Source organism: Mustela lutreola, chromosome 8 (genome assembly GCF_030435805.1).
Source record: "Mustela lutreola isolate mMusLut2 chromosome 8, mMusLut2.pri, whole genome shotgun sequence".
Taxonomy (NCBI): Eukaryota; Metazoa; Chordata; class Mammalia; order Carnivora; family Mustelidae; genus Mustela; species Mustela lutreola.
The window spans coordinates 125,916,652-125,938,978 of NC_081297.1; the positions used below are offsets into that span (position 1 = coordinate 125,916,652).

General features: G+C 47.8%; 1 long non-coding RNA gene across 2 annotated transcripts in view; it reads right to left on the bottom strand.

Moving 5' to 3' along the window:
• The window catches only part of LOC131839274 (uncharacterized), a 61,022-nt gene that overhangs the window by 25,815 nt on the left and 12,880 nt on the right, over window positions 1–22,327 (bottom strand). Inside the window, exon 3 of one of the 2 annotated variants that reach the window (XR_009356902.1) lies at window positions 5,758–7,087. The exons of the other annotated variant lie outside the window; for it this stretch is intronic. This is a non-coding gene — a long non-coding RNA (uncharacterized LOC131839274). Of the gene's footprint in view, window positions 1–5,757; window positions 7,088–22,327 lie in introns of those variants that run through there. 2 annotated transcript variants of the gene reach the window in all.

Consider the following 22,327-nt stretch of genomic DNA (forward strand, 5'->3'; position numbering starts at 1 on the left):
GCCACTGCCTTCGGCTCAGGTCATGATCTCAGGGTCCTGGGATCGTGTCCCGCATCGGGCTCTCTGCTCAGCAGGGAGCCTGCTTCCTCCTCTCTCTCTCTCTGCCTGCCTCTCTGCCTACTTGTGATCTCTCTCTGCCAAATAAATAAATAAAATCTTTAAAAAAAAAAACAAAAAACAAAAGAACCACTTGAACCCTAGAGAAGGAAATGGGGAGTGGGGGTCATGACGGGTGTGGATATCTGCAGAGCCTTTGTTACACAAACCGGCATCAGAGTTTCACAGGACAACAGTAGAAAAACTGTGTGTGCTCTTCTCATATCCTCGCTTTAAAATATTTTATGTATTTATTTTAAGTAATCTCTCCACCTAGCGTGGGGCTTGAACTCACAACCCTGAGATCCAGAGTCTTATGCTCTACTGACTGAGCCGGCCAGGCGCCCCTCATGTCATCCCTTCAAGTATATGCTATGAAAGTATTAAAAAATAGCATGTCAGAAGTGTCAAATGATGAGCCAGCGGTGGCTGTCCCAGGTGTGCAACAATCTGAAAGCTACGGATCCTTTCTCCACAGAAATACCCATGTGCATCCACACCCCAAATCTGTGGGCTCTTGGACTCCTGACGTGAGGCAGGGTAAAGACCTCACTATCCGGTAAGTGAGCGTCCCCTGAGGGAGGGACTGTAGGAGACACGTTCTGAAATGACATGACGGGGCTCTCGCAGTCTGATTACTTGTGGAGTTTGCCGGAGATGGGATACGCACTGGGCGGGGGGCGGGTGGGTGATGAAATGAAAAAAGCCTTTTTTCAGGCTTTTGAATTGCAACTTAGTTTGTCTTTGGGCAAAGTCTGAAAGTATCTGACTTGAGGATCAAGTGATACACTTCGGAATTCTACTACTGCATGAGGACACGTGTGTGTTGAGTGTATACGTCTATCTGTGCCTCTGCTCCCCAGGAGACCAATCACTTAGTCTCTCCGGGTGCCATTTCCTGGTTTACCGGACAGAGGTGACCTCACCTGGGGAAGAGCCACCCTGTGGGTCCCCCAGCAGCTCGCCCCAGGGGAGCGCTGTTAACCTCTTCCCATCTGCACCTGCCCCATCGTCCGCCCCCACCCGGCGGAGGGCATCAGCCCACCCGGAGACCTTTCCGCGGCTCTGAGCACCACCCAGACCTCCTTATCTTGGAGCACTGATCTGCTGCTTATGGCTAAACCTCCTTAAACTCCATCCCACTGTGATGCCTGAAGGGGATTACCAGCCGTCATGTAGCTTTTATCTTTCCACCTACCCAGCAGCAGACAGGAGAGCTCAAAAATGTGACAGAAATAAGAACTAAGAGTAAAGGAATTCCCAGCGGGGTGAATCTGTGTCTCTCTGAGGCTCTGAGAGCATCCTACACAAAATGCAGAACATGAATCTCGGGCTTTCCTGAATTCTCCTGTCTTGTCTTGGCGGAAAGCAGGAGACTGATAAATAAGTTGTCTGCCTGCTGGCTCTGGCAAACAGAGAAAATCAGATCGGGAGAGGCAGGCGCCCGGACGGGTCTGCATGAGGGCAAACACGCACATGCCCCAGACTCAGGGAGAAGGCAAAGTAAAGGCCATCACCTCTCCGGAACTTTCTAAAGACAGACCTATAATTGTGTCTGAGGGTGGTCCGGACGACACAGAAAGTCCTGAGAGTTCAACTAAGGGAAGAGAACACTTTCATTCCACCGGAGCTTCTGATGTTGGCGCTACATCTATGCACGCGTGTTCGCCAAGGCTAGCAAATAATTCTGCCGTCCTCTGGCAGCCACCGTCAGTCTGCTGACCAGCACTCTAGTTTATTTTCCCAGTAACCTTTTTCAGTAACCCCTGAGATCAACAGAATCATCAGCAGAGTAAGAGAAAACATTTCTTTATTTAGTAAGCTCTACGCCCAGCGTGGGGCCCAAACTCACAACCCCAAGGCTCAGAAGCTGCCTGTTCCACTCACGGAGCCAGCCAGGCGCCCCAACAAAACATCTTATTGTGCAAAGCCAAGTGGCCCAAATCACCCCGAATAACTTCTTAAAATGCGTACTGTTTAAAACCTTTTGATGGATTCCCACTCCCCTGAGGATAAATTCTGTTTCCTAAGTTGGCCTCTAGATAGGGGGACGATACACTTTAATGGTCACAAGGATGTTCTGAGAGCGAGAGACAGTCCTAGTAACAAGAATGCAGGCGCAACAACCACGAACCAGACCGTTTACACTGAACCACCAGACGAGGGGCCTCCCGCCCTCGGGGAATCTGGCCTTGCCCCGCAGTCCACCTTCTTCTCCCTCACCCCCAGCTCCCCGGCTCTCTCCTCCAGCCACACTGGCTTCTCTCTGGTTTCTGAAAGGGACAGGCCTTCTCCAGCCTCCCGCCCCTGGCCACGCACTTTCCTCTACTGTCCCACGTGCTCGCAGCCTCTTCACCAGGCTTCCTCCTCCTCATTCCTTCTCAGGTCTGTCTCCATGTCCGGAGCAGCAGGGAGGCCTCCTCTGACCCCAGAGACAGAACTGGCTCCTTCTCATGGGCTCCACAGTGTCCAGAACATCCCGCGTCACATCAGCAATGCATTTACTGAGTGGTGGCTGCTGCTTCTACAACACACGGGGGGCCTCTGGGCAGCGACAAGGCTGGCTCGCCACCGAGACCTCGGCCTGGGCCCTTGCACCGCGCCTGGCGACAGGAGCTGCTGGGCTCTTACACTCTCAGGGCAAGCGGATCCCCTCTGAGACGCTACCTTCACCCCACAACCCTCCCCCACCTGACAGAGTTCAGGGCTGTCCTGAGTGCTCCTGGGACTCCAGGCTGCCTCTGATCGAGCCCCTAACAAGGGGCTGACGGTAGTCCACTCCACGCTCTGGAAGTTCCTTGGGGGCAGAGCCTGTGATCCACTCACTCAGGCTCGGGCTGGGCGATGAGGACGATGCTGATAAACATTAATCCCGGGCCACAGCCCCTCGTTTAAAACCCTGGGCCCAGATGCAGTTCCGAATTCAGAACTTTTCATTTGAAAATGGCAATATTACGTCCTATTGCCAGCAGAGCTGGGGTAGCACCCTGTAACCTGCCACACTATTTCTGTAGCAAAACATGTGAATATTCACAGCAAGGAGCTAAAAAAAACCGTCAGAATGTTCTCACATCCTTTCAGGTCAGTCTCTGCAAGCCACTTAGCTCTGATCAGGACAGAATTTTCTGAAGATTAAAGTTAAGAAGAAATGTGGGTTGTGAAGAGCTTTTGGATTTTCAGTCTTGTGGGAAGGGACCGTGACAGCCGACCTTCCGTCAGTATTCACTTGCCAGGCACCGTTCCTAAGTTTATACAGTTACATGTGACGTAACGTGTACCTCTATGTCCTACATTCATACCCAGTATATAAAATATACCTAGGACGTATATATAAGATCTTGTTTAATCCTCAAAACAATCCTATAATCCTAGTATCATTTTACTCATTTCTCAGACAAGAAAACAAAGGCATACAGAGTATAGGTAACACACGCAGGGTAAGCAGACCACAAAACCACACACACAAGCCACAGCTGACGCCCAGTGATCACTGAGCAAATGACTGAATGACAGAAATGGGAGGGGGGTGTTATACAGAGAGAGGTGGGCTTGAAGTATATAAACAGAAAAACCGCCGAAGTGGTCTTGTCCATTCCTGTGGGTCTGTCCTTGACCTCCTGCCCAGGCATTGTTTCTACCCCAACTTAAATGTTCACAAAAACAGCAGTAAGATGTAGCCCACCCTCCTGGACAAGGATGCCTGGTACACGGTAGGGTCCTGACCCAAGTTAGGGCAATCAGAACCATTCCCTAGGACTTGGGAAGTAGAACCACAAGGTCATTTTCTTTCTGGGTCCCTGGATTAGAAAACAAACACATTTTAGAGGAGAACAAGAAACAACCATATGTAGCCTAAATATCCAAATACAGCCTGACATATTCTGGTGTGTAATCTAAGTTTCCTCTTTCTTTTTTTAAAGATTTATTTATTTATTTTGAGAGTGAGGGAGAGAGCACATGCACTTGCGCAGGGGGAGGGGCAAAGGAAGAGGGAGAAAGAGAAACTTAACCAGACCTCCCGCTAAGCACAGAGTTCAATGATGCAGGGCTCCATCCCAGAACCCTGAGATCATGACCCGAACCGAAACCAAGAGTAGGCTGGATGCTTAACCAACTGAGCCACCCAGGAACACCTTCTACTTGTTTTTTTTTTTTAATTTTTATTTATTTATTTGACAGACAGAGATCACAAATAGGCAGAGAGGCTGGCAGGGGAGGGGGGGAGAGAAGGCCCCCTGCTGAGCAGAGAGCCCGATGCAGGACTCCATCCCAGGACCCTGGGATCATAACCTGAGCACAAGGTAGAGGCTTTAACCCACTGAGCCACCCAGGCACCCTTACTTTTTTTTTTTTTTTTAAAAATAAAACATTGGGGGCACTTCGGTGGCTCAGTTGGTTAAGCATCCAACTAAATCTTGATTCTGGCTCAGATCATGATCTCAGGGTCCTGAGACAGAGCCCCATGTTGGGCTCTGCGCTGGGTGTGGAGCCTGCTTAAGGTCCTTTCTCTCCATCTCCCTTTGCCCCTCGCCCCACTCCTGTGCACTCTCCCACTCAAAAAATAAATAAATAAATAAATAAATAAATAAATAAAAATTTAAAAAAATAAAACACTGGGGGGTGTCTGGGTGGTTCAGTGGGTTAAGCCTCCGCCTTCAGTTCAGGTTATGATATCACAGTCCTAGGACTGAGCCGTACATAGGGCTCTCTGCTCAGTAGGAAGCCTGCTTTCCCCACTCTCTCTCTGCCTGCTGCTCTGCCTGCTTGTGATCTCTCTGTCAAATAAATAAATAAAATCTTTTTAAAATAAGTAACTAAGTAAGTAAGTAAATAAATAAATAAAAACACTGGTTTCCTTGTGGCACACAGGAACTAGCAGGCCAGCTGGGACTGCCTCTGCTCCCAATATGCAACTGATTATTGTCAGGAGTCATTTGGTAATTCAACTATTCAACCAATGTTTACTGGGTACCTAGATGAGCCAAGCACCTTGCCAAGCAGATGATAGACAAGGTAGATATGGATTCTGTTGCAGGGGCCAAGGGCAGGTTGCCCCAAGTAGGGCAACTTTGGCAAAAAGATTACTCTGAGCTGAAGGCAACTGAAACCCTATGGGCTCAAGAAACCTTTTGCCCCTCCCTTAACTACATAGAAGAATCTAAATTAGGGTCCTTCCCAGAACAAGGGTCATTAGTAGAGATATATTTCATCCAAGGGACCCATCTGGATGGCAGGACGAACATCTACTCTTCATATTGTCCTGTTAAGTACCTTCCCACCTTCTTAAGTCCCAGACCCCTAACCCCCCTGTCCTTAGTCCAAAATGACAGATACACTCCTATAAAAGGAGACCAAATGGGCTAAAGGAAACTCCTTCCAATCTTTCATTTCCCCTTGAATGTAGACCTGATAGCTGGAGCTTCAGCTGCAATGTTGTCACCTCATTTTGCCTGACTGTTTTTGGAATTCCCATACTTGTGTAGATTCCCCATACGTACACTATTAAATTTTATTTTCTCCTGTTAATCTGAGGTCAACTTGATTCTCAGTCCAGCTAGAAGGCTCTTGAAGAGGACAAGAATTCTTGCTCCCCGACCCTGTCCAACCAGGTCATACGGTCATGTGAGAAGTAAAATAACAACAGTGTAAGTGGTGTGGCTCAGGAAATACATGAAGAAGAGAAGAGAATACACAACAGTAGGTTCAAATCATTTAGCAACTGGAACTGAAGTGTAACAAAAATTAATTATACTATTTATGAGCTGTTTGAGTTTAATTCCAACAAATTTATATATCACAACCAAAAGACTGTGAAGAATTACTAATATAAGCAGTAAAGATATGAATGAACTCTGCATGCACACACAGAATCATTCCAATGCTCCTCGGTCAAGTACAGAGTATCCAGACTCACTATTTTATCAACAGAAGATTAACAATATTTGCATACATATTATGAATCTGATGAAGTAGCTTGAGAGTAGAAAAACTAATAGAATTTGGGAGTGTGGTTTCCAGAAAACACTTAGTCCAACCAATGCCATTTGCCCTTTTTTTTTTCTTGCCCTTTTTTTTTTTTTTTTTTTTTTAATCTAACCTTGGCCCTGGTCCTACCTTATTTTTTGCCCATTTAAAGCCAGGGTTCTCCAATGTAAAATTGCATTCTGCAGAAAGTACTTCGCAAAAATAGTAGAACACACTTGAACTTCAAGAGATGAAAGAACAATGCTAAAGGCATTTCAATAATAGTAAGGATGATTTGTTAACTATGGTAACAGAAACACAACTGATGCCATATATCTCAGACCATGTTAGGTGTGAATACACTAATCCTCACTCCTTTTCTCCTTGTTAACATAAACCCAATTCTGTTCAGTATTTTAACATACCTGCTAAATATATTCTTTCCCAGCCCCCCTTGAAGTCATAGATGGTCATGTATTGTGGTTCTGGGGAATAAAGCTCAAGGAAAAGTCTGTTTCTGATTCCTAAAAAAAGGAAAATAAATGGGCAAAAGGAAACTCCTTCCAACCTTTCATCTCCCCTTGAATGTAGACCTGACGGCTAGAGCTGCAGCCACAATGTTGTCACCATGAGGATGAAAGCTGCCCACTCCTACATTTCACACTGCGTGAAAAAAAAAGTACACTTCTATTTGCTTAAATCACTGTTCTTTAATTTTTCTGTTACCTGCAACCAAATATTCCTAAGAGAAAAGCCCAAGACATGATTGTGCATGAAAGGTTGAACCTTGAGCAACTTTGGCCATGAAGATGGAGAATTCTCTGTAATTAGCATCTCAGGATGAATAGTAGGAAATAAGCAATCTGGTGTCGAACAGCATAAAATACTGATCTTCCTGAGATAGCAAATGAGGAGTGTGGCAGAGCCTGCTGGTTGTTTATTCAACATATGTTCCCCATCTTCTTGCTCACCAACATGTCCTTTCCCTGCCCCAGTCCAAGTTCCGCTTCAGCCACCTACACAAAGCCTACAAGATATAGGCAAGTTAGTCATTCAGGGTTGGTGCTCTGCCAACTGTCAGAAAGATAAGCGTCTTCCAGCTTCCATCTTTAGATGCAAGAAATTGCGATATGGAGTACAGATTTACCATGGTTTACCTTAGGGCATGTCCAACTACCTTGTCAGAACCTTCGGGTCTTTTTTGGTTTGGGGAAGAAGTAGGTTTCTAGATGCCTGGTATATCTGATACAGCGTTATTATTTAATGCTTGTACTCAATGGTAGCTTTTTAAATAGATACCACAGAGGTAGATATTGTTCCCCTTTTGTAATTAACAGTAGTCTATAGGGTTGTCAGCATGGCATAGTCAGTTGAGCATCCAACTTTTGGTTTCAGCTCAGATCATGATCTTGGGGTCCTGGGATCAGGCCCTGTGTCATGCTCCCTGCTCAGGAAGGAGTCTGCCTCTCCCTTCTCCCTCTCCCCATACCCTGCCCCACTGCTTGTTTGCTCTCTCTCACTCTCATTTTCTCAAATAATTAAAATCTTTGAAAAATAATAATAATAAAAAAAGATTACATAGGCTGTGCTCTGGGGAAACAAATCGCAAGGTAACATAAGGAAGCCAGTTACAAGATAATAAGAAATTATGCAGGCCTGAATTAAGGCCATGACAATGGACAGATGGAGAGGTATTTAGGAGGTAAAATGGAAAGGGTCTGGTGCCAGAGTGGTTTTATGCAGAACAGAACAGAAAGATGTCGAGGTGACTCCGGGATCTGACAATGAGGTGGTTGGTTATACCGAGCACAGAGACAGAGAATGCAGGAGGGTCAGGTGAATGGGGCGGCCACAGAGAGGTGACAGGCAGGTGGTACACACAGGTTTTTTTGTGCACTGTGGGACGTGTCATGGAGATGACCACTGAGCACGAGAATGTATGGGTCAGGCACTCAGTGAACGGTCACTATAAGTGCAAGCAGATCCCAAGCCAAGTCACGAGACCTACTGAAATCATCTAAAGAAAATGAACAAGATGGGAAGATGCATAAACGGAATCACAGAGAACACCAGCAATACCAGAAATGAATGAAAGCAGCAGTAACCACTAAGAAGAAAATGAAGAAATGGCCAGAGAAGCAGGAAGAAACCCACAGAGGAGGTGGGCCGGGGGCCAGGATGGGAAGCCCAGGGAGGAAGCTGGAGGGACTGAAGGGTGTGATGTGTCCGATGTCAGCAAGAGCTCGGTTCACACTTGGCGCCAAGGGCTCCTCTTCCCCAGCACGCAGGGGCGGTGGCCCAGGTGGCACATGGGATCCCACTCCCCCAGCTGCAGTTAACTGGTCGAGAGCCCTGAGCAGCACAGACACCACCCCTTGGAGTGCCATGTGCCACTTGGACTGGGGAGCAGGGAGAGAAGAGAAGCAGGAATAGAGCAGGGAACCACCCTGGTCTGGGAAGACATCCGTATTCTGATAAATGACTTTCATGCTAGGGCTGGCTCGAGTTGGTTTCTCTTACTTGGAACTATAAAAATCCCAATATATACCCAACAAGAGAGGCAGGAATATAAACGGCTGCATTACCTGACAGAAATGAAATATGTGCTAAATGGAGATCTAAGGAGGGGGCTGTGGGAGTTCGGGAGGAGGAGAGATTAATTTTGGCTGGGTTGAAGGAACGCTTCCAGAAGGGAGGTGGCATCTGGGCTGGCACTTGAAGAATCAGGATTTAGGGGGAAAGAAGGGAAAGGGTGCACTCTAGCTGAAGGATGAGCGCCAGCAAATGCCCAAGCGTGCAAGGAAATGGAGCTGTCAGGCGAATGTGGCTGCCACCAGTCTCTGGCCTGCTGAATTCTTGTGCTAGCGCACCCCCCAAGGACCCAGGCAAACCTCCCTGCCCTCCCCCAGTGTCCACTAGGACACACAAGGTGTCAGATCACAGGGTCGAAAGCTCTCAGCAGAAGGGACAAGGGGAAGGAACAAGAGCAGAGGAAGAATGTGCTTTGTTTTGCACAACGAACGGTGCCAAGAAAGGAGAAGCGCAGGTGTGTCTGGGTGGCTCAGTCACTTAAGCATCCGACTCTCGGTTCCAGCTCAGGTCATGCCCGCAGGGTCTTGAGATCGAGCCCCAGGTCCCAGGTCAGAGCTCAGCATGGGGTTTACTTAAGCTTCTCTCTCTCTCTCCCTCTGACCCTTGCACCCCAACCCCATCACCACAGGTGCTCTCTAAAAGAAGTCAATCTTAAAAAATAAAATAAAATAAAATAAAAGGAGAGGCCTGTCTAGATGTTTCACCTAAAAGCCCCCATGTAAGCCAATCTGAGCCAGGCTGGGCTGAGGAGCTGCAGAACCCAACCAGAGCTGTCCTGGGCCAGCTTTCATTCATTATACTACTATGGTCTCCTCCTATGGGTGCACTTTGCCCATTTTTTGAACGTAGGATGTGCACACTAGCATGTTGGCATGAACTGCCTGGGCGAGCTCCCCACCCCCGCCCTAATACACTGAATCAAAGCTTCCGGCACTAACCCAATGGAGAGCTAGTGCTTTGACAGCTATCTCCCTGTCTCCTTGTTTGTAACACATAAAGAAAAGGTCTTTGCTTTCAACAGCCTTTGGGTTCTGTTCGATTTCATGCACTGCAAGTGGTGAGCCCCTGGAGTTCGGTTCCAAGAGCACCGGGCCAGCCCGTTGCAGCCCCTGCCCACTACCCCCAACCCCGGTATGACAAAACCGGCAGGCTCCATCTGTGTGCACCCTCACCAGACCAGGGCCCCCCACCCACTCATCTTTGTGTGTCCTGCACCTGGCACACAGCCGGCATGAGCGAGGGCTCCGTGCACTTGGTAATCTCAAGCTACCTCTGCTGAACCAGCACACTGCTGGTTGGGGGGAGGTGGGTAAGGCTGATATGGGAGAACTGATGAGGTTGGCTTGTGGAGCCTCTCAGATGTAGGAACACAGAACAAGTTGTTTTCCAAAAATGTGTTGGGGGTGCCTGGATGGCTCAGCTGGTTAAGCATCGGCCTTTGACTCAGGTCATGATCCCAGGGTCCTGGGATCAAGCCCCAGGAGGCTGGGTTCCCTGCTCTGAGGGGAGCCTGCTTCTCCCTCTCCCTCTGCCCCTCACCCAGCTTTTGCTCTCTCTTTCTCTAATAAAGAAAGAAAATGTTTTAATAAGTAAATAAATAGAAGTGTGGTGAAATAAACATACAATTTACCACTTGGACTATTTTGAAGTCTGCAGTGACGGTCAGAGTGTTCATAATATTATGCAGGCATCACCGCCCATCTCCAGAACGCCTTCACCTTCTCAGACTGAAACTTTGGACCCACCAAACGCTAACCCCCCACGCCCTTGGCAACCACCATGCTGCCTTCTGTCTCTCTGAATTTTATAACCCTAAGTACTTCGGTAAGTGCAATCGTACAGCATTTGACCTTTTGAAAACAACTGCCGTTTAAATGTGCTCTCAACTGTCAACATTTACCGAGCGCTCTCACTTCAGCCCGCGAAGTGGTCCGGGTGAGGATGACGGGTCTAGTTTGGGAGGCTGCGAAGCTGAGGGTCAAGAAGCGGAAAGGATCCGGGATCACCAGTGTCCCATGCTACAGGCGATGCGAACCTCGGGGGAGCCTGCCCCCCATGTGGAGGCAGCTTTGGGCTCTGGACAGTTGGAGGACCGTTACGTCAACCCCCACCCTGGTGACCTGCTGCCTGAGGACAGAGTTTGGGCACCCAGTAGGGATTAGCAATGGAAGAAGGAGATAACCAATGGCGTAGAGTGGAGCCAGATAAAGGTTTAACCTTAGGCCAGGTGTGTCTCTCTCCAGTTGGAGGCCCGCAGCTCTTCAAGGCAACTGGGAGAGGTCAAAGCCACTGCCAGTATGAATTATTAATCTGCAGTCGTGTTTGGAGTCCACTGGCGTCCACGGCACAGTGGTCACGGCAGGAAGTGCTAAATGATTAATCCTCCTCCTGCCTGAGAATCTGGCTCCTGGGCCAGCTCCCTTGTTCTCGATTCTCAGGAGAAAGGTCTTGCTTCCCACAACCAGACCAAAAGGTTTGCTCTTTGTTTTCCGCATAATAATGTTGAATACTAATAACTGATTTGCAAACTGCCCGAAACTAGGGTTTCTTCAGGGCTGGTCGTTTGCTGGAATCAGAAATGTTTCAAACTGTGCATTATCTTCTAAATCAATGTGAAAAGCTCTTAGTGAATCTGAAGAAAAAGAGCCGCATATATTTTGTTCTCATCAATACCTACTAAAATAACTTATTGGGGTGTGTGTGGGAACATGTATATAAGAGCTAATGTTAGAAGGTGGAGATGTTAAATGCTAGCTTAGGAGCACCGAGGTGGCTCAGTTGTTTAAGCCTCAGACTCTGCTTTTACTCGGGTCGTATCTCAGTGTCACGATCTCAGGGTCTCAGGGTCTCAGGATGATGAAAGGGAGCCCCGCATTGGGGCCTAAGCTCAAGCAGATTCTCTTTCCCCGTCTCTGCGTCTCCCTCCTTCTGTCCCTCCCCCCATTCATGCAGGAACACTCTCTCTCTCAAATAAATAAATAAATAAAATCTTCAACAACACTTGTTTAAACATGTTCGCACTTTTCCTTTCCTCTGAAGGTGCCCGTAGGGCAGAATCAAAGGCTAATTAGTTTGACCCCGTGTGCCTCAGTTGTGCAGAAGTCCTAAAATTATGTCTCAGAATTTAAGATTAATCTCCCTTTGGGCTGGTTTGAAAACAGAAATCCTGTCTCACATTAAGACTCTGTAAGTGAGGGGAACCTGGGTGGCTCAGTGGGTTAAAGCCTCTGCCTTTGGCTCAGGTCATGATCCCAGGGTCCTGGGATCGAGCCCCGCATCAGGATCTCTGCTCAGTGGGAAACCTGCTTCCCCTCTCTCTCTGCCTGCCTCTCTGCCTACTTGTAATCTCTGTCAAATAAATAAATAAATTTCAAAAAAAAAAGACTCTGTAAGTGAACAGGCTTGGTGAGGGGCTGGGTATGAGGAAGAACCAAGGAGACTAAAGAAGCAGAAGGATCCTGGGAGGTAGAGCCGGACAACCTTCATTCACAACCTGCCTCCAGCACTTACTGAACAGCGCTCTAGGGCTCATCCCTTCATCTGAACCTCAGTTTCCTCATCTGGGAACAGGGCTCATAACTTTACCAGAGCCAGTACAGAGATTAAACAAGAGCTGTAATCCCAGCAACCATTCACTGAGTGCTTACAAACAAGCCAGGCCCCATGCTGGGGAAAACAGTCCAAGGCCCTCGACCAGTGAGAGCTATAATAACAAGATTATTGTCGCTGCTTACTGATAGCTCCTAGGCCTTCAATAAATTTAGAGAATGTGGGCAGGTTTCTTCCACCTTCTTAATAATTTAAAGTTTAAGATCCCATATTGCCTGAGTACCAAGTGTCTTACTTCCCAAACGCTGCCTTGAGCCCATTAGGATCTGCCTGCCTTCTAGCCCGTCTTCAAGGGAGGAGACGAGAAAGTGGACCAGAAGAAAGGAGAAAGAGAACTAATATATATTGATCAAGATGCCAAACATTTGTGGCCAGAAACTATTTCAAATGTTTGGTGTACAAAGATAATAAACAGGAACAATATTTTTTCCCCTTCTGTATTTGAGGACCAATGGACTGGCAAGGAGCAGGGTCTCGGAGGCTAATGGTGAAGGGCCACCTCATGGCCTCCTCTGGTTGTTGACAACAGGACACCCAGAAAAGCCAGGCAGCACCATTTACAGATGAGCAAACTAAGGCCCAGACAGGTTAAGAAGCAGCACTTTTCCCAAGGTTACACAGACAGCAAGAGTCCTGGCCCTTCCAGGAGATTACAGACTAATGAGGCACAGAACACATAAAGAGGAGCTATTTGGGGGTTGAGTGCAATGGCAGAGATGTGTGCAGGGGTTCAGGGACCCTATAGAGAAGCTTACCTCCAGCCTGAGCGGGCCAGGAAAATCTTTCTGGAGAACAAGGACCTCGCATTTTTTTTTTAAGGTTATTATTAACATGCAACAAAATGCACAGATGTTAAATATTCAGTTTGGGATGTTTTGGCAATTGCATAAATTTGTGTAGTCACTATCAAAAACAAGCTTTAGAACATTTCTATGGTTCCAGAATGATGAGGGAGCAGAAGGCAAGCTGAGGGCAAAGCACACGTTGATACCTCACAACCCCCTCTCCCCACCCCTTCTGCCCCCAGGTGGGATATATGTGACATTCCTCGGGCACTCCTGGCTGCCCTGGAGCAAAGAGAAGGAAAAAAACAAGTGGTTAACTGACAGAGGTCACAGTCACGCAGGACAGGAGTCTCCATCAGTTTGCCAGGCTCTTCATGATCTACAAGAAACAAAGCACGTTCCAGAAACCTACAGACTCAACTTCCTGGAGTCCTAACATCACCGTCCCCTCCACAGGACAGAAAATCTTATATAACAGCCAGTGCACAGCCTCACAAGCCCAGTGCGGCTCTTTCTGGCCACAGGTGCTGTCCCTGTGCTTTAATAAAACCACCTTTTTACACCCAACACGTCTCAAGAATTCTTTCTTGGCCATCGGCTCCAAACTCCAACACTCCACTCAACCCCACTTCATGTCAAGAATGTTCCCTCAGACCTCTTTCGAGTGAACACGTCTCCCTCCCCCAGCTTCTGACTTCTTTTACCACAGATCAGTTTGGGGCGTTCTTGGATGTCATAACAACACATCACCTGTGTGTTGGCTTTCGTCACGGCTCCTTCCGCTGAGCTGAGTCTTCAACACTGATCGGAATGTTAGGTGAGCAAAGGGGCAGCAGAGTACCAAGGACAGAAGCAGGCTGGTGACCGGGCCAGAGTCGGAGTCCGCAGGCAGGACAGGAAGTGGGGTGCTGGGATGGAAGGCAAGGGGAGAGGGGCCCATCCCAAAGGGCCCAGGACCCAGGTTTCGACCGGAGAGGCTTGGACTTTATTTCATAAAGCGAAGGGGAAGCTAATAAAGCCTGAAGCCGCTCCTGAGCCCCTGGGATGCACCTGCTTTGCACATGTTATAACACTTCAAATTCAAAATCTTAGGAGAGAGGTAATAATCCCCCATTGTATAGATGATCAAACTGAGGCTGGGAGAGGTGACGTAAAACTTCCTAAGCGTAAGCCAGGATTCAAACCCAGCCTGGCACATAGCTTGCTTGTTCTACTGGTGGAAAGCTCCCTTGGAAGGGAAGGGAGGAAAACCAGTTTAAACCAGGAAGAGCTCCAGGACAAAGGCAATGAAAAGTGCACACCCCCCTCTCTCATCCGCACCCCCCTGCCCTACCCCACCCAGAGCCCCTCTCCCCGCTATTCCCAGGGAGCTTTAAAGGTTACTCTGCATAGGACCAAGGGCACTGGAAAGAGTCTGTAGGCCACAGGGAAGAGAAAAGGCTGGAAGTCTGGCAAGTCCTGGGAGATCAGGACGGACACTTCCTGGCATGCCCTTTTCTTTGGGGTGCTATTAATTGCTCTCCTGAACAACCTTAGAGAGTGAGCGGGCTGGCTTGCCCGCGCGAGACAAATTGAAAGAGATGCACCGTCTCTCACTTTTCTGGATTTCCTTAGCAATCCATCAGAAACCTTGGTGTACACTTCTGTTCGGGTTAAACCATGCTCCACTGACAAAGTAGACGCTGCAGCCCTTGAGGGGAAAAAAATTCCCAAGACACTAAAAATTCTCTCAAATCTGTGTTTACTGAATTTTTAAAACCAATCTCTCCTCTTATTTCTCGTGTCTCATTTCGTCACCTGATTCCTTTTACAATGATCCTAAGGCAACACTGAGAATCCTTTCCCAGAAAATGTCCTAAGAATGACCCTTCCCCTAACTAGCTTAAAATCCACTCCAAAATGTGATAAAAAGTAACAGTGACCCCTCCCCCCCAAAAAAGGCTGGTGATATTTTTAAATTAAAAATTAGGAAAAAAATGAATTCATCTATGTCATACAATTCAAAGACATTAAGTAGACTGACTAAACTTTAGAAAGCCCAAGAGCTCTAGAGAAAAGCAGTTTAGTAACATGGCATATGAACAAAAGAGCTGAAGACAGTCTGGGACATACAAAAAACTGTTAAGCTCCCTTAACTTTATTTAGGCATACTTTTTTTTTTTTTTTTTAAGAGAGGGAGACAGTGGTGGGGGGCAGAGGGAGAAGGAGAGACTCTTAAGTGCAAGCATATGGACTTAATCCTTGACCCCGAGATCATAACCTGAGCTAAAACCAAAAGTCTGCCAGCAGAGCCACCGAGGCAACCAGGTGCGGTGGTATTAAAAGTTCATGCTCGTTTGGAAGAGGGTCCAGAAGTAAAGCAATAATTTTTTTCTTTCTTTCTTTCTTTTTTTTTTTTTTTAGTGCAAATCCCTGCCTAGGCCTCATGAGAGGCCTGGCCCTGCTCTGCCTCCAGCTGGCAATGAGACCTGTGACAAGCTCCTCAGCACTTAGTGGAGATTCACTTCACACCTAATCACACCAGCCAGAGCTTCAGGGCTTTTAAAGGGGGATGAGAGAGAGAGACAGAGAGAGAGAGTGTGTTAAAGTAACTCTCTATTGTAGAAAACTCTGAAAATGTAAAACAAGAAAATGAACCACTCAGAAATAAAACTCGAGTCTTTCTTTCTGGTTTTCAAAAATTCATAAACTATCCATTTTATTTTATGTACTCTAATGGGGCTCTGCCAACTACCTTTGTCACTCAACACGGTGTCAGACACTGTGGGTTGTGGGACCCAATACTCATTTCCAATCTTCACCTCCCTGCCTACGCTCTAGTTTTGAAAAGCTAAATATTCACTTTATTAACAACTCCTGCAACCAGAGTTGTCCACAGGACATTGTTTGGGCCAATAAGATGAAAGAGACATCAGTCAGGAGAATGCAGGAACGTTTTTGCTTTCCTGACAAAAGGCAGAGAGAGCAGCTGTCACTTCTCTGCTCTAGAGGTAGACTCAATGCCTGAAGCTGCAGCAGCCCTCTTGTGACCATGAGGTATCTGTCATGCATTAGCAGGTTCACAGACACTACACAGATGTAGTGCTGCTGTGGTTAAACCACTGAACCAAGGCCGGCAGCTACCTACATTCCATAAATCCCTACTTAACTTAGCCAATGCAAATAATTTTTTTTTAAGTAGGCTCCATGTTCAGCATGGAGCCCAACACGGGATTTGAACTCGTGATCCTGAAATCAAACCTGAGCTGAGATCAAGAGTAGGCCATCCAGGTGCCAAATAATTTTTAATTAACTGTGGCCAAAAGTATTCTTGACATAAAGCTTTCTACACCACTAAACATTCTACAATATCATTTTATTTCATCATTTTTTTTAAAGTAGGCTCCACACCTAACATGGGGCTTGAGCTTGCGACTGTGACATTTAGAGCCAGTCAGCACCCTTCCACAGTATTATTTTAAATGGCTCCATAGTGTTCTAGCGCAGGGATGAGCTATAATTCTTTTAACCGGTTCTCTCTTGTTCAACGCTTAGATCATTTCCCATTTAGCACAGTGAGGAAAATTTTTACAGACAAGCCTTTGCACACATACCTGATATTTTCTTAGAATAAACTCCTAGAAATGGAATTTCCTGGTCAAATGGCATATATGCTTTAATTTTTATTTCTAAATTCTTATAAATATTTTAAAGAAGATTTTATTTATTTATTTGACAGAGATCACAAGTAGACAGAGGGCAGGCAGAGAGTGGGAGGGGGGAGCAGGCTCCCCACTGAGCAGAGAGCCAGATGCAGGGCTTGATCTCAGGACCCTGAGATTGTGACCTGAGCTGAAGGCGGAGACTTAACCCACTGAGCCACCCAGGTGCCTCTATTTCTAACTTTTTAAAAGGATTTTATTTATTTGAGAAAGAGGAAAAGAAGGGGGAGTGGCAGAGGGAGAGAAGAAGCAGACTCCCCACTGAGCAGGGAGCAGGACATGGGACTCCATCCCAGAGCCCTGGGATCATGATCTGAGCCAAAGGCAGACACTTAACCAACTGAGCCACCCAGGCGCCCCAAGGCATGTAAGCTTTTTTTGTTTAAATTAACATATAATGTATGATTTGTTTCAGGGGTATGGGTGATCATCAGTCTTACACAATTCACAGTGCTCCCACAGCAGCACCCCAATGTTTATGGCATATAAGCTTCTAAAGTCAACACCAATGTGTGCTCCAATCAGTGCTCTGTGAGTGTCCATCTCTATTTTCTACTCAATCTGGGGAATAGTCATCTCTTAAAATTAAAAATCAGGTTCTCCCCCTCAAATATACCTCATTACTATGAAATGCCCAAGGTTCTGTTCACAACTAACATCTCTGATTCAACTTGTGAAAAGTGAGAGCTATGAATGTGAGTTTCAGAGGACTGACAGCTGACTTCTGACTTGTAATTTATTTATGAGCAATGCTGATACTGCCGGAGGTGAGGTATACCTCTCATCCACACAGATCTTCCCATCACCGTGAGCCTGGTCTCCTTTCAGGAGCATAGGGATCCCTGACCAAAAGTCAATGGAGAATATCTGTTGGGGTTCAGGGATGACCCCCAGAGACAAACGGTGGAAAATGGAAGCCAGACAGATAAATTCATCTATGGGAGGAAACACGCTTTAAAGAGAATAAGGAGAAAAGAAAAGGAGTAAAGAAAGAAAAGGAAGCTACCCAAGATGGAGCTCTCGCCTCACCCTCAGGGAGCTCGCACTCTGTCTCACCACCGTGTCAAGGCTGCCTTCCCTTCTCTGCATCCCCTCTACTGGGAAAGCTGCTTCTCTACATACTGGTAGCTGGTTCTTTCTTGTCATTCATGCCTCAGCTCAAAGAGTACCTCCTCAGAGGGGTCATTTCTAATCACCCACCATAAAAGGAGCTTCTGGTGTCTTCCCCAACCTTCCTGGGGTCCTCTGCAAGGGTCTTCATCGCAATCACTTAATCACCCCCAGAAATGGTTGTGCTCATTTATGTGTATGTGTCAATCATCAGGCTCCCCACAGCAGAATGTATCCTCAACTGGAACTTAAACCCCATGGCTACCTCCTAAGCTTCCAGAAGAATGCTCAGCCAGTATTTGCTGAATGAATGAATGAACCAAGAATTCCCTAACCTCTAACTGAACAGAGACCATGGTGGAAAGCTGGGGGTGGAGTAGCTTCTCTGGGGAGCCAGTAAGACTACAGTTCTCGAAACAACTCCCAGGGAAGCCTGATGGCCACGGAGCGCTACCGCCTCTAGGCATCTCTGCCTCCCCCGCCCTATGAGCTCCTCTTCCACTGAACTCTGGGGGCCAAGGAGGGCACGGCATCTGGGGTCAGCTGTCCCCAAAGGTTTCAGAGGGCCTACTGTCCCGTAGGGGTTTTTACATTTCCAGTCAGGAGTTTGTTATCAGTCTTTTAAAAGTTATTTAAGTCTTTCTTGCTTGTGAAAATCTTCAAATTAACAAGGTACAGGGAACAGTATAAAAACTCCATGTATCCATCACCCTTAATTCATGTCCCTCCCCACACTGGATGGGTGTTGGAGCATTTTAAAGCAAATACCGTCTATCCTATCTTAAACACAATTTGTAAGTGTCCCGTGTCTTGAGGATGCTTTCAGAAGGAAGAGAAGCTTAGGAGTGCCCAAGACACGGATAAAGAATGCCACCAGACAGGGTGGCTCAGTGGATTAAGCCTCTGCCTTCGGCTCAGGTCATGATCTCAGGGTCCTGGGATCAAGCCCCGCATTTGGCTCTCTGCTCTGCAGGGAGCCTGCTTCCTCCTCTCTCTGCCCACCTCTCTGCCTGCTTGTGATTTCTGTCTGTCAAATAAATAAATAAAAATCTTAAAAAAAAAAAAAAAAAAAGAATGCCACTAGACAAAGGGTGCTGGCTGAGGTCTGATCCGATAGCAGCACGCCGCCTTCTCAGCAACCTGCATAAAAGGGCAAGTTTCTACCTAAATGCTCACAAACACATTCAGAAGGAACTAAGCCTTTGATCCCTGTGACAACTTAGAAGGAGCCAGGCCATTTTCCAAACAGTTACAAGCCAGGGCAAATGGACACTTCCACCTGTACCCAGTTATTCCGGCTGTCACCTCTCTGCTGACTTATCCCCCCTGCCTCATGCCTTTTAGACCCTGGAAGGAGCGTTGTTCACCACCTGGCACTGCCTTTTCTCTTTCCTGTCATGAACAAAACGGCAGTATTAATTACTGGTATTTCTGAGAGCAAGTGTTTTTTCGTTTTGTTTTGTTTTTAAAGATCTTATTCGTTTGAGAGAGAGTGTGTGTGTGTGAGCTGTAGGCGAGAGGAGCGGGGGCAGGGCAGAGGGGGAGGGAAGAAAAAAGAATTTCAAGCAGACTTGGCACAGAGCTGGACGCAGGGCTCTACTTCATGACCCTGAGAACATGACCCAAGCCAAAGCCCAGAACTGGATGCTTAACCCACTGAGTCACCCAGGCAGGTGCTCTGAGCACAAAGGGTTTCTGTCTAGCCATGGGGAGGGGGCTGCTCCAGGGTCAGGGGCCCTGAGCTCTCTGACTGCTGATCCAGTCAGGGATGGACACACAGACCCAGTGGATCCCTGCTCAAGCACAGGGCCTGGGACCTGAATGGCTGAATTAATGACTTGGAACCAAACAGGCCAGAGGCCCAGTGGAATGCTGGAGCCCTGACCCCCCAGGAGGCACACTGGGAGCACAACAGACAGACAAAACACAAATTACAAATACTAAGTAACTAAAACCAAACTGACAAATGACACATCAACAGGAGCTTTTCAAATGTATCACCTTAACACAGAGTTATTTTCCTTCTTTCACTTCACTTCTGAGGCTTCGCCATCTGTAGACTCACTTTACATAGCTGGAGTCACGGTCAACGGGCAATTACATATACAGTTCCTCACTTAACATACCAAACACGCCGTCAGACTTCCTCAGAATTATTTTAAATAGCTTCCTGGTTTGTAGGTATGTCTGTGAAACCAACCTTAATTCTCCACTCTACTCCTTCAGACATTCATCTCCTTTGTGGATGGGATGTTTGGGGTGGGGGGGTGTCCAGGAAACGGCTCTTTTTGCCTTAAATCTCTGCTCACCAGCATCCTCTCTTACCAAGAAGCACCTGACCCGTGAGGTCTCCCTGTCTCTAGGCATTGGCTCTCCTGCAGCTTCTACGTGCAACACTCCCTTGGCTGACTCTGCCTGGCTGTTTCCTACCTACAGCTCAGGGCTCAGGTTAAGTGTCACTGACTCCAGGAAGCCTTCTCTGACTGCCCCTCCTGACTATACCTCCAGGGTCAAGACACACCTCACACTCAGTGCCCTGTTTGTCTCGAGATCTGTCTGTCTGGGAGCGGAAGCCATCCTTCTGAGCCTTCTTAGCTGTGCTGTCTTGGTCTCCCTTGAGCTTCAGCTCCCTCAGCTGTCGAAAGGGAAGTCAGGCAGTCTCTCCACCCTACTAGCAAGGGTAGGGCCAAGATCACAGAAGGCAATACCACAGAGGTGCTTTGTACAACATAAAGGGCTCTAAGAATGTTGGTAATTATTACCGATGACGTATCTCCCATCTGCTTCTAAGGAATAAAAGGCAGCACCTAATTTTCATCTTTTGAGGATCCCAGATTCAGACCAATACTGACAGCTGATACATTTCGAATGCTTATGGATACTGTCTTGGGCATTTTCTCATTGCAGTTTCATTCAAATGAATGGGGTAATAAGATCTACCATCATTCTCATTTTCCAGAGGCTCAGAAAACAACAGTTTTCCTGGGGCTGTGCTCTGTCTTAGAACGTTATGCTGAGAACGCAGCGCGAGCCTCTCCGCACATACACGTTCACACACAAGAGTTCAGAAGTCCATGGACCCCCTGAAATCCATCTCCTTTGGACCCCTGTTCAAGGCCCTGCGTGCAGGAGAGGGAATTCTGCCGCAGAGTTCAAAGACATATATACCCCCCCAGTCAGGGAGATTAAGGGAACAGACCACGTCCGGAGAAAACCTCGCAGCCTGAGAACAGGCTGTAAATCGTGAGGTCTCACTAGACCTTGTCTCCCGGGCAATGTAAGGCCGGGCTGACCGAAGGCTGTGGCGCCGGGAGCCACATGGCATGAACACTGGCAGGGGCCAGGGGCTCGGGGAGGCCGACGCAGCCAGCTGTCGAGCTCTCGTCACCAGCCCCGACGGCCAGGCCCTTCCCGGTAAAAATGGCTTCTGAGGACACTCACTGCTTGACATACTCCACCGACTGGAAGAGCAATAGCTAAACAGAACACGAGGAACCAGAATGGAAGGAGCAAGAGTCTGTCAAACCATCCGGCTTCGGCCTGCGATGGAAGCCGTGAGGCATCGTCGCGGGAGGGAGAGGCGTGTGCGTCTCACACTGAGCAGAGCGAGAGACAGCAGCCTGGTCCCCAGGCAGGCTGAGACCCATCCCTCTGCAGAAAAAACCCTTGGGATTGTGCCACGAGCCCAAATAAGCAGTTCAAACGTGAGAAGGAAACCTGTGGGCCAGACCGCGTTTCTCAGCATGGCGCTGTGTGGGCGAAGCCTCGGAGACCACCTGGGAACGCAATGAGAGCAGCCAAAATGGTTTCCATGGAGAAGGCTCCCAGAATCAAGGAACAAAGGCTTAGGGAGTGTGCGGCATCCAGAAAAGCAGCCTGCTGGGTTGTGGGAAGTGTGGCTGGTCCTCACAAAGATGACGATGGAAAGGCACTGTCCTCCACACCTGCTTAAGAGAGGACACAGGGAATGCCGCTGCAGGAACTGGTTCGGGTGGTGGTCAGGCAGAGCTCCCGAGCATGGTCAAGGTTGGCACTCAGGTGCCAAAGAGGCACACACAGGAATGGTGCCGGGCAGCCCCTGAGTGGCAGGGAGGAAGGCCTTTCCATGGAAACAAATTTGTTTGCTTTCAACAAAGAGTAGGAGGGTCCTCTATCAAACATTCTGTTGATGGCACGAAAAAGGAGAACATTATAGGGGCACCTGGATGACTCAGTCCATTGTCGGACTCTTGACTTCAGCTCAGGCCGCGATCAGGCATTCTCTTGCTCCCTCTCCCTGTGCTCCTCCTTGTACTTGCACCCGTGCTCACATTCCCTGTCCCTAAAAAATAAATACTTTTTTTAAAAGGCAGAAAAGGGGCGCCAGGGTGGCTCAGTGGGTTAAGCCTCTACCTTTGGCTCAGGTCACAATCTCAGGGTCCTGGGATCAAGCCCCGAATCGGGCTCTCTGCTCAGCAGGGAGCCTGCTTC